At 38.9% G+C, this 14,877-nt stretch overlaps 1 protein-coding gene across 3 annotated transcripts in view; it reads right to left on the reverse strand.

The window, feature by feature from the left end:
• The window catches only part of LOC150077018 (equilibrative nucleoside transporter 2-like), a 140,523-nt gene extending 126,973 nt beyond the window's left edge, over positions 1 to 13,550 (reverse strand). For 2 of the 3 annotated variants that reach the window (XM_090385623.1, XM_090385621.1), the window contains exon 1: positions 13,503 to 13,550. The gene's annotated coding sequence lies outside the window, so the exon portion shown is untranslated. Of the gene's footprint in view, positions 1 to 13,336; positions 13,430 to 13,502 lie in introns of those variants that run through there. The other variant, XM_090385622.1, reaches the window with a different exon arrangement.
• Between the last annotated feature and the right edge of the window lie 1,327 nt (positions 13,551 to 14,877).

The raw sequence follows: 14,877 nt of genomic DNA on the forward strand, positions 1-14,877 counted from the left end.
GCTACCTGCACTGCAATTTCAGAAGGCTCACTAATCCAAATTCCAAATCTAGTTACTTTCAATTGTCTACTGTCATCAGGGGCTGCATTGATAAGTACAAAACATACAAGGATACCAAAACACCCTCATCTTGACATCCAAGAGAATGTGCTATTGATCACAGTGAAGTCATCTCTTTATCCTTCAGACCCACGATTGTACATCGATTTAACGTATCTTTTTAGAGTATACAAAGAAACGTTTTGCGTAAAAATGCCGACTTTAATTTATTTATTGTTAACCCTATTTTATTCCTTTTAATGTTTTCTCGTAGAACCCATGGCCTCTATCAGTACTCGGTGACCACTTTATTAGGACAACAGAGGATGAAAAAGCTTGTGTAGGGTAATTGAATTTTCTTAAATCTTCGAAGGGTAGAGGATTTTTCCACTGGACTTTATGCATGCTTTGTAACTGCATCTGAAAAGTTTTCATGTATCATAAAGATAGAAACGGACGTTCGAGATATTTCCCCATTCCAATAAAGTTCCGATCGCCCGTAGCTCAAGCCGGCACTGGAATGGTGTCGGTTTGAGCCCAATGATCCAAATGGAAAAGAATTACAGACATTTTAACAATAATGTCAAATTCTTAATTGGTAATAAAAGGTAGTAAATATACGCTTAAAAATAACTTTTCGAAAATTTTAAATGTTTAAATCCCTTGGGAAATGCAGATATTGAATAATGTTCGAGGGGCGGGGAGATACACTACTGCCACAGAGAATTACATACTTAGATAAGCACATATTCAATTAACTTGCTAATCAATAAAAATTGCCTTTTTTTGTTGTCATTTTACCATTCTTATTTTGGCGATAATAAGGTAAAACTACATTTGTAGATATACAGATACCAGTTTATTACATCGTAAAGTTAAATAACAGACACTATAAAAACTCTACTACCAGGTGACATAATAAGGTAAATTATCAAATCTAACAAAACAAATGATATCTCATGTATATCACTATAAAATCACAATAGCCGATAAATTGCACATGAACTTATAAAAGTGTAGCCCATTGTAGACTAGAAGGACCGAATAAAAAGAATTGTTATTTGTACAATGAAATTCAAGGAGTAACTACACTGCTCCACAAAATTAACACAACAAGTAGAAAACGTGGTGAACTCGTGCAGCTTGCGATGAAAAGGGACAAAATTTGGTATGGTGGTGTACCATAGAATAACCATGAAATAAGAAGACAGCGAGAAACTTCAGACAGACATAAGGTATAGTGAAGAAGAATACGACTAATAGTTATGAATTCGACTATCTGGTGTGTGTGCGCATGTTTTTTTTTTTATATAATGGAAAATATGTTTTGATTTTGTGTTATTGTTAACAGATCAATAGTTATTTACTTGTTTTATGATTAATTACTTGTATACCAAAAATAAAATTTCAGATCGTTTTGTGTTTGTATAGATTGGTGGACATATACCGATTTTTTTTTTTTTTTTTTCTCTACCGAGTGTGCTTTCTCCCCATTATTATAATCTCCAGAACGAATGCAGTTGTTTTCATGCTTATTCCTGAGTGAAATGAACTTTAAATACGGTGCGAGTATGGTTAAATTTACCCAAATTCCAGGGGTATCCAGATATTTTTAGCAATAGTGTGTGTGTGTGTGTGTTCTGCTCACCGTTACACGTTGTATAAGAATTACCAAAGAGGTCACATCACAAAATTCGATGCAACATGTTCGAAAATATGGTCACATGACATCATACGGCGTATGATCCTCTCCAACGGCTAAACAGACCTGACAGTGTGAACCATGCTCGATATTAGGCTATCTATAAGATTCTGTGGCAACAAATTCCATTTTTCCACCAGCGCAGATCTTAACTCATCAAGGGACCGAGGAGTTGGCTGAAATAACATGCAGTGCGACACCTACGGGTGTCCCACACATGTTCGTTCGGATTTAAGTCTGTAATCGTGCTGGTACGACATTCGTTAGATATCTTCTGTTTCAAGATATTTCACCACCACTTGAGCTCTATGTGCGGTGGCACTGTCGTGCATGAAAAGAAAATCTAGACCAACCGCACCCTTAAAAAGTCGCACATAGAGTTCGAGGAGCTGTTCTCGGTATTAACGACTTACCACTGGACTCACCAGGATTTGACATTAACCACCGATCAAGACAAGATGCAGCCTGCCGCCAACGCGTCATTAGGCGACCTGAACCACACTCCCTTGTGTGGTCCCTTTTCCCTGGCAGGGGGAACGGGTCTCTCCCCCCTCTCTTCTATGGTGGGGCTGGTCCCCACTGACTTTTCTGGGGATGCCTTCCCTATAGTCCCCTATTTCTGCCCCTCCCTCCAGTCCTCAGTCTCCCCCCCACTACTCTAATTAAACCGACCGAGTACGCCTCAGACTTAATGTTGCACAATTTAGCCAAAGCCAAAAATTTAATCTCACCTTCGCTTAAAATCCATTTCGGCCTTTTCTGACTTCCAGTGTTCAGCCCCATTTTTTTTTTTTTTTTTTTAAGGCCCTTTCCACTGAAATATTCAGAAAATAGGTGACAGAGCCTGCCAGAGTACCAAAATAATCTATCTATTATGTGTGCCTTACCTGCCTCCTCGTAGCTAAGTGTGGGCAATGGTGAGTCCCACTAAGGGTCTAACGGCTAAATGGTCAGAGAAAACAACAGAACATAACACTACAAATCATAACCATATCCCACACAATTTTAAATCTCCGGCATCCACAGAGTACACAACGCCATGGGGGGAAACCCCTGGTTCTGTTAGACAGCTAACACACTTTACCTCTGCGCAGTTACGGCACCCCTATAAAAACATGAAGATGGGTGCAGTTGTTGATCATTATTCCGTTCCACACGAGAACATTGCCTCCATCTTAAGTATCCCTTTCTCTCAGTATGAATGGTACGGCATTCCTCATTGTCTCCATATGAAATAACGTCTAGAACGTGTTTGTAGGCTTAAACGGGACTCATCAGAAAACAGAACTGTACATCATTTATCAGGGCTCTAAGTCACATGTTCATGGCATCAATTTCGACGATCCCTGCGATGGTTTGGGGTTAATGGGATTTCGTACTTTGTCGTGGCCTCCAAGGTTTCCTCTATACGCCAGGGGTTAATGGGACACAAACCACTGGCTTCCTTGCATAGAGTCCACTTGAATTGAGCCTTCTTAACACAGTGCGGTTGGAAATGTTTTCACCTGTGGCCACAGCAACTTCAAGAGACAGTTGATGACAGGACATCATAAGGTTCCGCTTGCTGTTAGAGTCAGATAGTGGCCTGTTCTGATTGATGTAGCCCTCGGGCGATCTTGGCCAGCTCTTATTGTAATGGTTCCTCTCTCCTGAAACAGCTTCCACAGTGTCGAGACGACATTGCGTGACACTTAAGCCAACGTGCCACCTCCGCCTGCCAGACTTGAAGTCGTCCAACGGCCCCCATCTCAAAGAATCATCTAAATGACGATGACTTCCCATCCTGAGTATTGGAGATGCGACTATCCCACTGAGCAAACCAAAAAATGGGAATGAAGTGATATGGTTGTTGCAACCCGTGTTTTTATAAGCATGAATAATTTGCACGATGTGCAGCTGTGTAAGGTGTTATATCCATTTCTATTGGATACTAGGAATTTACATTCCAGGATGCCTATTATATCAAATATTCGCCTTCGGCGACAATGTTCACAATAAAATATTCATGAAAACATGTTGTTCTGGTGATTTTGTCGACCAGCGTAGTAACATCATAACTTGAAAAAAAATTTAAAAGTATCATATAAAATTTGTACTGTGTACTGCGTTTGATCTGTGATCACGTGACTAGTTCTACTTCCATGGGAGTTCGAGGCCTAATAGCGTTTAATGCTTTGGCTTATTCTTCTGCAATTTTTCTAGAATTGCACGATCACATTGATTGCCATGTAGCAAAAAAGTAAAGCAACAGGCGATTCAGGGTCATTCCACTACGCCTATCTTCTCCCTACTCACACTGTGGAGTGAGTAACCATGAGCTGCCTATGTTTTTTTCCTCACTATAATATGGCATCCTATGATGATCTGGCTGGAAGTCCCGTTTTCTCGAGATTGTCCCGCATAATCCGGTGTCTCCAAAAAACATTTTGGGATGCTGCTGCGTTGTCCAATTTTTCACTTAAAGTATTTTTCTGAACTAAATATATAAAATTAAAATTAATGATATATAATTTTGTTAATTTAGAATGGCAATTACCATTATCGCAATAAAGAGCAACACTTTCGCATTTTACAAATAACACTGTGAAAGTGCGAGGACATTGAAATAAAACATCAGTGCGAACTGTACGTTCCCTTGTTCGTGCACTAATTCTGTTGTACTGTTTTCGCGCCTAATAAAATCAGGCAATCGGAAACCTTTTATAATTATGTATTGATAAAACAGAATATTTCATTTACTCCCCATTCAGTAAGATGCTTGCTTATACACAAGAAAGATATTCTTAGGAATGAACATTAATCAAAAAATGTCGCCTTGATGACGAAGCTGCGTGTACAGTATCATGGCACTTTTATGGTGCCGTGTTAATATAAAAGTTCACTTAAAATAAAGAAAACATAAGCAAAAACTGCAAAGGTGAAACTACAAATTTTGGGTACCCCTCCAAATACTCGAATCCTTCACATGCTCATTGGCAACAATACTAAACCATGTGTCGGATCCTCTGACTCTTCGGGTATCTCTGTGGTAGTGAACGTGCCTGTATGGTAGTTTCGCCAATGCAAAATTTCCACTGAAGGCAATACCATGTGAAGCCATTTCGGCGCTTGAATGCAAACAAGCAAATGCCTCCACTAAAAAACAGTAATATTTTTCCCTGAGAGATGCAGTTTGGATATAATGGCTTCCAAAGTTCTATACAAAGTGCTATACTAACACAGCCCTGACTGCAGGTTCTTCAAAATCAGTCAGGTTTTTTGTTTGTTTGTTTGTTTAATTGCTTATTTTTTTGTGTTACAGAACAGTTTCCATTCCAATGATACCCACGAGGGCAGTATTCCAATGAAGAGTTAAAATAAAACGCTACAGTGTTTTTCCTCATCCTATTTTTTTAGAAAAATATGGATACCGTTTTTTGAAACTTGTGATGAAATTGCGGAATACTCAAGGGACGGTAGTGCTGGTTAAGCGCCAACACAACAAGCAACTAAAACTATGAGGGTGAGTATACGGCGTCAGTGATAGCATTCATTCATCAGTCGGTTTCCCTGTTCGTTGGACAAAAACCCCAAGTTTCCGGGAAATAAAATTGTGTAACCGTTGAAGGAGTTTACTTATGCATGGATAATGCACATACACACACATAATTTCTACTACCAAGGTAGTTTTAATTATATATCATAATGTGAAAACCTTCACAAACCTTCTCGAATAAGTAACGCTTCACCTATGGAGAAAACTAATGTTACTTATTATCGGTGGATACCACCACTCAGACGGAACCGTTTCGAAGCCTATTAGCTTCTCATCGGTAGGTTAGGTAGGTACCCTGTTGTCGCAATAGTGACAACCCAGTTATGAAGTATAACTGCACAATATGAGAGATGCACATCATCAGACATCTCTCATATTGTGAAGTTATACTTCATAACTGGGTTGTCACTATTGCAACAACAGGGTACCTACCCATCTACCGATGAGAAATCCCGCCTCGGGCTGGGATCAGAGTAGTGCAGAAACCTTGGGAGGTGCATTATGGCCACAGAAGCCGATGCACCAACAACTAACAAAAAAAAAAAAAAAAAACCGATGAGAAGCCGATAAGCTTCGAAACGGTGCCGTCTGGAGGGAGAGGTCTTGATGGCCTCATTAATGATGAGGCCCTCGTTATCGCGAACAGGTAATAACAGTCTTCCCTAATGGGGAAACGTTGCCTATTCGGGGGGGATTTATGAGTGGTTTAGTTCAGTGAGTGAGTGTGGGGAGTAACTGTCTCTTTCCTATTTCGACGGCATTTCTTCTTCTTCCTCTCTTACTATTACTTTCCTACACCTTTTTGCTTTCCTAAGTCTAATAGGGACGGTATGTGGATAACAGTATTTTATCCCATACCATTTTTCAAACGGTGCCGCCGTCTGGGTGGTGGTGGTGGTATCTGGCGAGAATAATACACTGTATTAATCTTCTCCATAGGTGAAGCGTTACTTATTCTATGTAGTTCAATACCATGGCAACTCGTTGAGAAATAATGTGTGTGCATCACCGATGCATAAGTAAACTCCTTCATACTCAGGCATTTAGCCGAGAAATATCTTTTAGATTTTATGTAACCGTTGTTCGAGACCGACTAACTCTGCCATGTTGCGATAAAAATATCATCCTGTTGAGATGGTATTCGAACCAGACCAGTGTTCCCCAAACTTTTTTGCTCGCGGACCCCTTTTTGGCTTTGAAAAATAACCACGGATCACACATTCTAGTTCACTTAAATATGGGGTGTCCGGACGATGGGTATCTAAAATTAAAAATTTATATCTCAGAACTGATTTATTATATATGTTTACAATCTACCCTTTTCAGACTGACACAAAAAATAACTGAATAATAAACTGTCACGATTTGAGTATACAATCAATCATACCTCATAGGCTAATAGTGTGAAGAATGGTGTTTTTTGTCTCACAAAATCCTTTAAAGTTGGGAGTGATTGTACACAACTGAATTCTCATGTCGGGTGACATGCAATCTGTAACGATATTTAGATTTTGTTTAAAAAAATAAGTAACATTCAAAGTAGTCATTACAGAAATTATCCACGGATCCCCTAGGAACTCTTCGCGGATCACTTTGGATCCGCGGAGTACATTTTGGCAACCACTTGGCCGCCTGAGACCATATCGCACAGTATATGTCTTAAACTGCGTGTGTTCTATTGACAATTTGTCTGTTTCCTGCACGAATAACCAGCATTTCCGGGAGAGAAAAATTACCACGCTACTCTCACCTAAGACCAACTAACTCAGCCACGTAGCGAAAAAGAACCATAAAAATTCCTGGCATCACTGACAGGATTCGAACTCGGGTTTTTCCACCCGGTGTGGGGGAGGATTTTTGTACGGTTTTACGAGCATCAGCAGCTTAGGCCATATTGCGCAGTACATAATATGTCTGTAAATTGCGTATTATGTGGTCGATTTTCTGTGTGCTGGACGAAAAAACCAGAGTTTCCGAGATAAAAAAAAAACTATGCTGCCCTCGTCTGAGACCGACTAACTCAGCAACGTTGTGAAAATGACCCATAAAATCTCCTTGCTTCAGTGACGGGATTCGAACTATCCCGTGTGAGGAGGACAGTGATTATACCAACTGTGCTACACACGAGAACGAAGAGGATGGCGGTTACAAGTAAATCAACCGAATTTTTCGCGCGGGTAAATCTCTGCACTGGAGGCAAATGTGCAAGTAGCAACCGATCAGTTAGAAACAAACCGACTTGCTTGGAATTTTATAACTGTTATAATAAAAAATGAGTAAAATATGGTATAGTGAAGAAGAATACGACTAATAGTTATGAATTCGACTATTTGGTGTGTGTGTGTGTATTTGTATGTTTTGATTTTGTGTTGTTAACAGATCGATAATTATTTACTTACTTGTTATACCAAAAACAAAACTTCAGATCGTTTTGTGCATTGTTTTACGGAATATTATTATTGGTAACTAATAACCAGGGGGCTCTAGAAAGTTTGTATAGATGGGGGGAAATATACTGATTTTTTTTTTTTTCCTACCGAGTGTACTTTCTCCCCATTATTATAATCTCCAGAACGAATGCAGTTGTTTTCATGCTTATTCCTGAGTGAAATAAACTTCAAATACAGTGCGAGTATGGTTCAATTTACCCAAATTCCAGGGGTATCTAGATACTTTTACCAGATACTTTATTATAAGTCCTCCCATTGAAGGAAGATGTAATTTTGGTGCGTGTATATATACACACACACACACAATCCAGTCAAAACATTATGACCATCCCTGTCTTTTAGCAATCTGCCATTCCTCCTCGCCTAGTGACACAGATATTATCGTAATTGTCGTGGTGATAAGTTGCTGTAGTAAAGTATTAGAAGCATCAACGACTAAGGCTGTATTGCTCCACAAATTGCGTGTGTTCTGAGGTCAATTTTCAGTTTGCTGGACAAAAAACCATAGTTTCCATAGAAGAACCGTGCTACCCTCGTCTGAGACCGACTAACTCAATCACGTTATGAAAAAGGCCCACAAAAATTCCTCCCATCATCGACGGGTGGAAAACACCTGGGAAAAAACCCAGGCGTTTTCCACCCGGTGTGGGAAGGATGGCGATCTTATTAAATGTGCTACCCAAGGACCTGTTGCGTTGAGAACCGATAAATGTAATACATGCAGGTTCTGGCATGCGGTCCATACGAAGTACGTGATCGACATGGGCAAGGGGCGTGATTTGACAGATTTCGAAAAAAGGGATGATTGTCGGGTACCGGTTGAAGGGTAGCAGTTTACGAAAACTACGAATCTCTTGTGGACTATTCACTGAGTGCTGTGGTTAATATGTTCCAAAGGTGGATGGATAGTAGGCAGAGCAGCAGTCTTCGGGCCAATAGCGGGCACCGCGCCTTATCGATGGCGTGGTAACGTAGACTGCCTAGCCTTGTGCGAGCAGACAGACGGAATACGATAGAACAGTTGATCATGAACTATAACCAGTAGAGAACCAGTGGTGCTTCCAAGACCACAATCAAACGAACACTCCTCTGCATGGGCGTTTTTGGCAATACAGAGCATGGTACCAATGCTTACGACTATCCATCACCAGCGACGCCTAAAGTTTTCTTCTGGACGGCGTCATTGACGACTGAAAAATCTTGCCTTTTCCGATTAAAATCTCATTTCCTGTTATGCTGTGTAGACAGCAGATTGAGGATAGGATGAAAAACTGTGAAGAGGAATCATTCTACGTGTAGTAATACAACAGCAACAGCCGGCAGTGTTTTGGTATGAGTGATGTTATCCTGGGAATTTCTTGGAGCCTTAATAACCCCAGACCACACAGTGGTTAAAATAATCGTCTTCCTCCCACCAGGTAGAAAAGCCCCAGGTTCAAATCCCGTCAACGACACGCTGACCTTTTATGAGATTTTTCATTCCGTGGCTGAGTTAGTCAGTCTCAGACGTGGATAGTAAGGTTCCCCCCATTCCCCAGGAAACTAGCATTTTTCGTACAGCAAAACAAGCAAATCTACCAGAGAACACAGGCAATTTACGGACATAATACACATGGGCAGATTAATTAACTTTCGGGTGGTTTCCTTATGATCCACTCTGCCACGTTGCCGATATTATTCAAATGTGGTTAGCCAAACACGAAGATCACTTCTAGGTGCTGCCTTGGCTGTCAAATTCGCCGGATATGAATCCCGTAGAACGCCACTGAGCAAATCCTAAAAATTTTCAGGCCAAATATGTAACTGTGGATGAAATATGGCTTCATCACGGCCAATCAGAATCAAAACCAATCAAAAAAATGGACACATACTAACGCATACAGGTCTAAAAACCTGATTAAAGGTGTTTTGTTTCTCCAAGACAGTGCCCTATACAAGCATAGGAATTAGTTAGTCGTTGCACTTGTTCTTACTCTTAGTTACTCTAAGAGTAAGAAGAAGTGCATGTATACTTGCATGTACAGTAATGCTAGAAGTATAATAAAAAAAAATTGATGAATTTGAGGTGCTGGTCAAGACATCAAAGGCAGATATTGTTGGGGTATCAGAGACGTGGTGTCACACAGATATAAGCAGTGCAGAATTGGAATTTGGGGAGTACAATGTGAACAGAAAGGACAGACAGGTTAGGAAGGGAGGAGGGGTTATGCTGTTAGTTAAGAAACACATAAAATCTAAGGAAGTGCATCCAGTTGACACGGGTGGACAATGCAATGCAATGTTCAGTCTGTTTGGTGTGACATAAACACTGGGAAAGGGAAAATGAGAGTAGGAGTGTGTTATAGGCCTAAGGACTCTGATGAGTTCAATGAACAGTTCGGCAGAGAAATAGAATGGGCCAGTAAATCAGAATATCTTGTAATGGGGGATTTTTACTTTCCAGGTACTGACTGGAACTGGTGGGTTGGTCACTCGCACGCTAGCAAGACTTTTGTGGATTTATTGGAGGATTGTTTTCTGCAGCAATATGTTCGAGGGGGCAACCAGAGGGAGTAATACTCTTGATCTGATTATCAGCAGTGATTCTTCATGCATTAAGAATTTGTAGATAAAGGTACCACTAGGTGACAATGATCACAGTGCACTGACGTGGAATTTGCTTAAAGATGAAACTACCATCAAGGGTAAAGGGAAGGGGTTTTTTTTCGTAAAAGTGACTACAGTGGTCTCAGACAGTTTTTAAATTCAATACAGTGGGATTAACTGATGATGTTACCAACAGTGAATTCTAAATGGGAATTCTTCAGATACTTAATCTTTGAAGCTACTAGGCTTTTCATTCCAACTAAGAAATACTGTTCAAGGTTCAGGCCTAAACGGATGTCGGATGAATTAATGAGGCTCGTGGCAGGGAAGAAAAATGCATGCGATGTATATAAATTATCAGGTGACACAGAAGCCAATGGAAGATATAAGCTAGTCTGTAATCAAGTCACAAATGAGGTCAGGCAGGCGAAGGCAGATTACGAGAAATCTTTGGCAAAGGACGCAAAGAAAGACAGCAAAGAGTTCTTTACTTATGTAAACTCTAGAAGAAAGGGGATGAATCAGATTGGTCCACTTAACGTAGATGGTTCGACTATTGATGATCATGACCAGGTAGCTGATAAATGAATGAGTATTTTGCATCTACATTGACACATGAGGAGTTATTCAAGGAGGGGAATGCCAGAAGTTTATCAAACCCTAACAGGGAGCTAAGTGATTTTGTGATAAATGAGAGGAAAGTGGAGGAGAAATTGTTGAAATTAAACATAAGAAAAGCACCTGGATTGGATGGGATCTATCCCGTTATATTAAAGGAGGCAGAAAGGGAAGTAAGCAAACCTTTAGCCATGATTATGAGAGCATCCTTAGAGTCAGGGAAGGTCCCCATGGACTGGAGATGTGCAAATGTATCCCCAATTCACAAAGGGGGTTGAAAGGGTGACATAAATAATTATATAGACCAGTTAGTTTAACTTCTGTTCTGGGGAAAATAATGGAGTGACTAGTTGATACAAGATCACCTAGACAAGACTGTAGTAAATGTTCAGACACAGCATGGGTTTGTTAAGGGGAGTCTTCTCTGACCAATTTGATTGGATACTACGATGTGGTCACAAAGGAACTGAATGCAAAAAATAATTTTGATATCATATACAACGAGATTGGTGAGAGGAAGAAAGGGGTGCGCTTACGAAGAAATGCTTAAGTTCTGCAAATTGCGTCTGGAGACTAGGCGCCTGCGAGGTGATCTGATCTAGGTGTGTAAGGACTTGAATGGTTTGAGCAGGCTCAGTGCTGACGGGATACTTCCACTTGCTCAGATTTAAAACCTGAGGAGGGGATTCAAATTGAGGAAGGACAGTTGTAGAATAGATGTGCGGAAGTTTGCCTTTAGCCAGCGGGTAGTTGATTCCTGGAAGAGACTTCCATCTGTTGTTGTGGAAGTTGATAGCTTAAGTAAATTTAAGGCTGAACTAGACAAACATTTGGAGTGACCAGATGGGTGAAATGGGAAGGTTTTTTTTTTTTTTTCTTTTGGCTGATGCTCTATAAGCTTGCTTTCTTGCATCATATGCCTCAACGAATGCCAATGCGAATGTTATCATAGCAGCAATTCATCAGGCTGACTATGAATTGTTTCCCAACTAACTATACTCGCTAGATCTAGCTGTTTTTAAATGCTACTAAATTTTAATAAATTTTTACTTTTTATCACATTTTTATCTCATCTTGGCATATTATTTTTATTTATTTTGCCTTTTTCCATTATTATATGGGGTCAGCGTTTTTAATGTTTTGGCATGCAATTTTTACGGCCGGATGCCCTTCCTGACGCCAACCCTCACCCTTTATCCGGGCTGGGAATATGCGGTGGTCATTCCCTGACCTACCACATCCTCCGTATTTGGTGGGTATGGGCTCGAACCCCGGTCTAATCAAGAAGCGTGTGCTATGCACTACTGCTCCTGCCCACGGAGGCTCCATCTTGGCATATTATTAGGTCTTTCAATTACTGACCGATGGCGATCAGAAACAGCTATCGCTGATTATTATTTAGATGTATTGAATGGTGCTAGCCCTTGATAAATTCAATAGCTTAATATGATAATTAGCAATAATAATTTTAGTAATACGGTATTTGATATTTATTATTATTATTATTATTAGGCTTCTCTTTTTTTTATAGTTTAGGGAACACAAAACCATTCTATGCAGTATTAACTAATCTGTTTTCTAATTTTTTTAATTTATAGCTTAAAATATTCTATATTATATATTCTCTAATATAGAATATGAAAAATATGTTCTGATGTAATGTTTAATCATTTAATCAATCTTTCATAGTCTGTAATCGTTTATTCGATGACATTAATCAGTTCTGTTAAGTTTAAATCTACTTTACATATTTTCATTTATATGCTCTTTCTCCATTTCTTGAACTGTTGGTTCAAAATTAGTTTCAATTATAAATATATATATATATACCGTCTTTTCCATTAGGCACTTCGCCTCCTAGAGCCTACAGAAAAAAAAAAAAAAAAAATATATATATATATATATATATATATATATATATAATTCACATAGAATTCTACGAACTAATTTCTGAGACAAATTCATTCTTTGGCTTTTTCTGTTAACAAAATCATTGAAATCATTAAGTGAGTTGCTGGAATAAGTATTATGGAAAAAACTTCAAAAACATTTTATAGAAACGCTTTTGAATTTCTTAAAAAAAAAAAAAAAGATTTAACGCAAGTTCATTTTAATATTTTCGATGTAATGTAGTAGGGCCTCGAAATGAAGAATACATGGGATCTGCGAACACCAAAAGACGACCATGTACACGCACCGCACACTGTTTTATTCGAGTATTCGATAAAAAATAATACGGTAAAATAGAGAATAATACGTGAAAGTTTTAATATATCTCAACTCTTAACATATATTACTGAATTATTAATTATCATCATTAATTATTACTGAATTATTAATTCGCAACGTTTCCTGCGCATGACAAAACTGTAGGGTACAAAAGAGACCGCGATCAATGAGTCATACCTGTATAGTCACTTCAGACCTGTCATCTGTTGAAACTAGAAAGACTTCCCTACCTAAAGAAACTCGTTATATGGCGGCCACGTTATAACGAGATATCCCGCACTGAATTTCAGAAGATCTCGTCACGACAACTTTATTCAACAACCAAAAATTATAAACTACATACCTTTTGGATGACTGTATCAAAAGCTACAAAAACGCCAAATGACATCTCGTGACAACCAAACGACGTCAGGGAAGTTTAGTGCCGTTCACGTGCTACACAACGAAAAATTCTTCGTTTCCGCTTTAGTCAAAGACGGATTTTACAAATAAATTAGCTTCCCTGGTAGACTCGGCCTCGTTATCATATAATCTAATAACTGCGTTATTAGATAATACGACATCTTTTGAAGATAACGAAAATGGAAAGCAAAGGAATCTAAATTCAGAGATAACAGTTCCTGATAAGCTGCGTTTCTTGCTTTTTAATTTTCGTTATCCTCGAAATACATTATCTTATCTAATCATGTAGGTCAAGCAACTGGTAAGAAAACTGATTAAAAAAAAAAAAGCTATCTACGTTTTCCTCCCCCCCTCCCCTTAATGTATTTATAATATATCAGTGTATTTACACTGATATTTTCTAATAAATACGTTACATATGGAAATTAAGAATGGTACCGCGTGGTCATTCTAGAATCTAGATAAACAAATCGCGTGTACAAGGTTTATCTAGAATGATCAGGCTAAAACAGAAGCTTGTTTTACAACAGTAAAGCAAGTTTCTGTTAGGTACCTTAGTATTTGTTACATATTATCACGTAATGCGCATCCCTCTTCTCCCATTGGCTGAATAAATATCACTAGGAGGAAATTTCTTTTAATGTATAGAAAGATATTTATAGCATATTTTCTCAATAAAAAATAGTGCAGCTAATTGTATTGTGCTCACAAATTTTCGAACGTAGCGCGACCTCTTTATACCACGGTTTCAGATTCATTGCAGGCATGCCCATAACCCCCAAGGTCTTAAAAAAATTTGACAAAGTAAACTATCTATTCCTCTCAGTAAGTAAAAAATCTATTCCTCTCAGAGGGTAATAAACTGGAGCAGTAGTTTTATCGCCCCCCCCAGGGAAGAGGGAGTGTAGGCACAAACCAACGGGGGTGTTAACAAATTTTATTATTTAAAATGTATTTAAAATGAAGAAGGGCTTAAAGAAATGGTGCTAAAAAAACCCCAGGGGCTCACATCTGGTGAGTATGGGCTTGGCACACCCAGGGTCCTGAGCTGGATATCATCATTCTTCTCTTTTTTGGTGATTCCCCCTCTCTCTCACACACACACACACACGCATAGTACTCAATTTTTTTTTTTTTTTTTTTTTTGTCTGGTGCAGCATAAACCTCAGGCTTCCTTGCACCTTATGGCTAATAATAATAATAATAATAATAATAATAATAATAATAATAATAATCTAAACGGAGTACTATTACATAAAGTTTTGAAACCGCTGTATTCTGGTATAAGGAAATATGGTTAAGCAGCAAAGTTTTAT

Source organism: Mastigoproctus giganteus, chromosome 12 (assembly GCF_048544385.1).
Source record: "Mastigoproctus giganteus isolate SK-2022 chromosome 12, ASM4854438v1, whole genome shotgun sequence".
NCBI classification, from domain to species: domain Eukaryota; kingdom Metazoa; phylum Arthropoda; class Arachnida; order Uropygi; family Thelyphonidae; genus Mastigoproctus; species Mastigoproctus giganteus.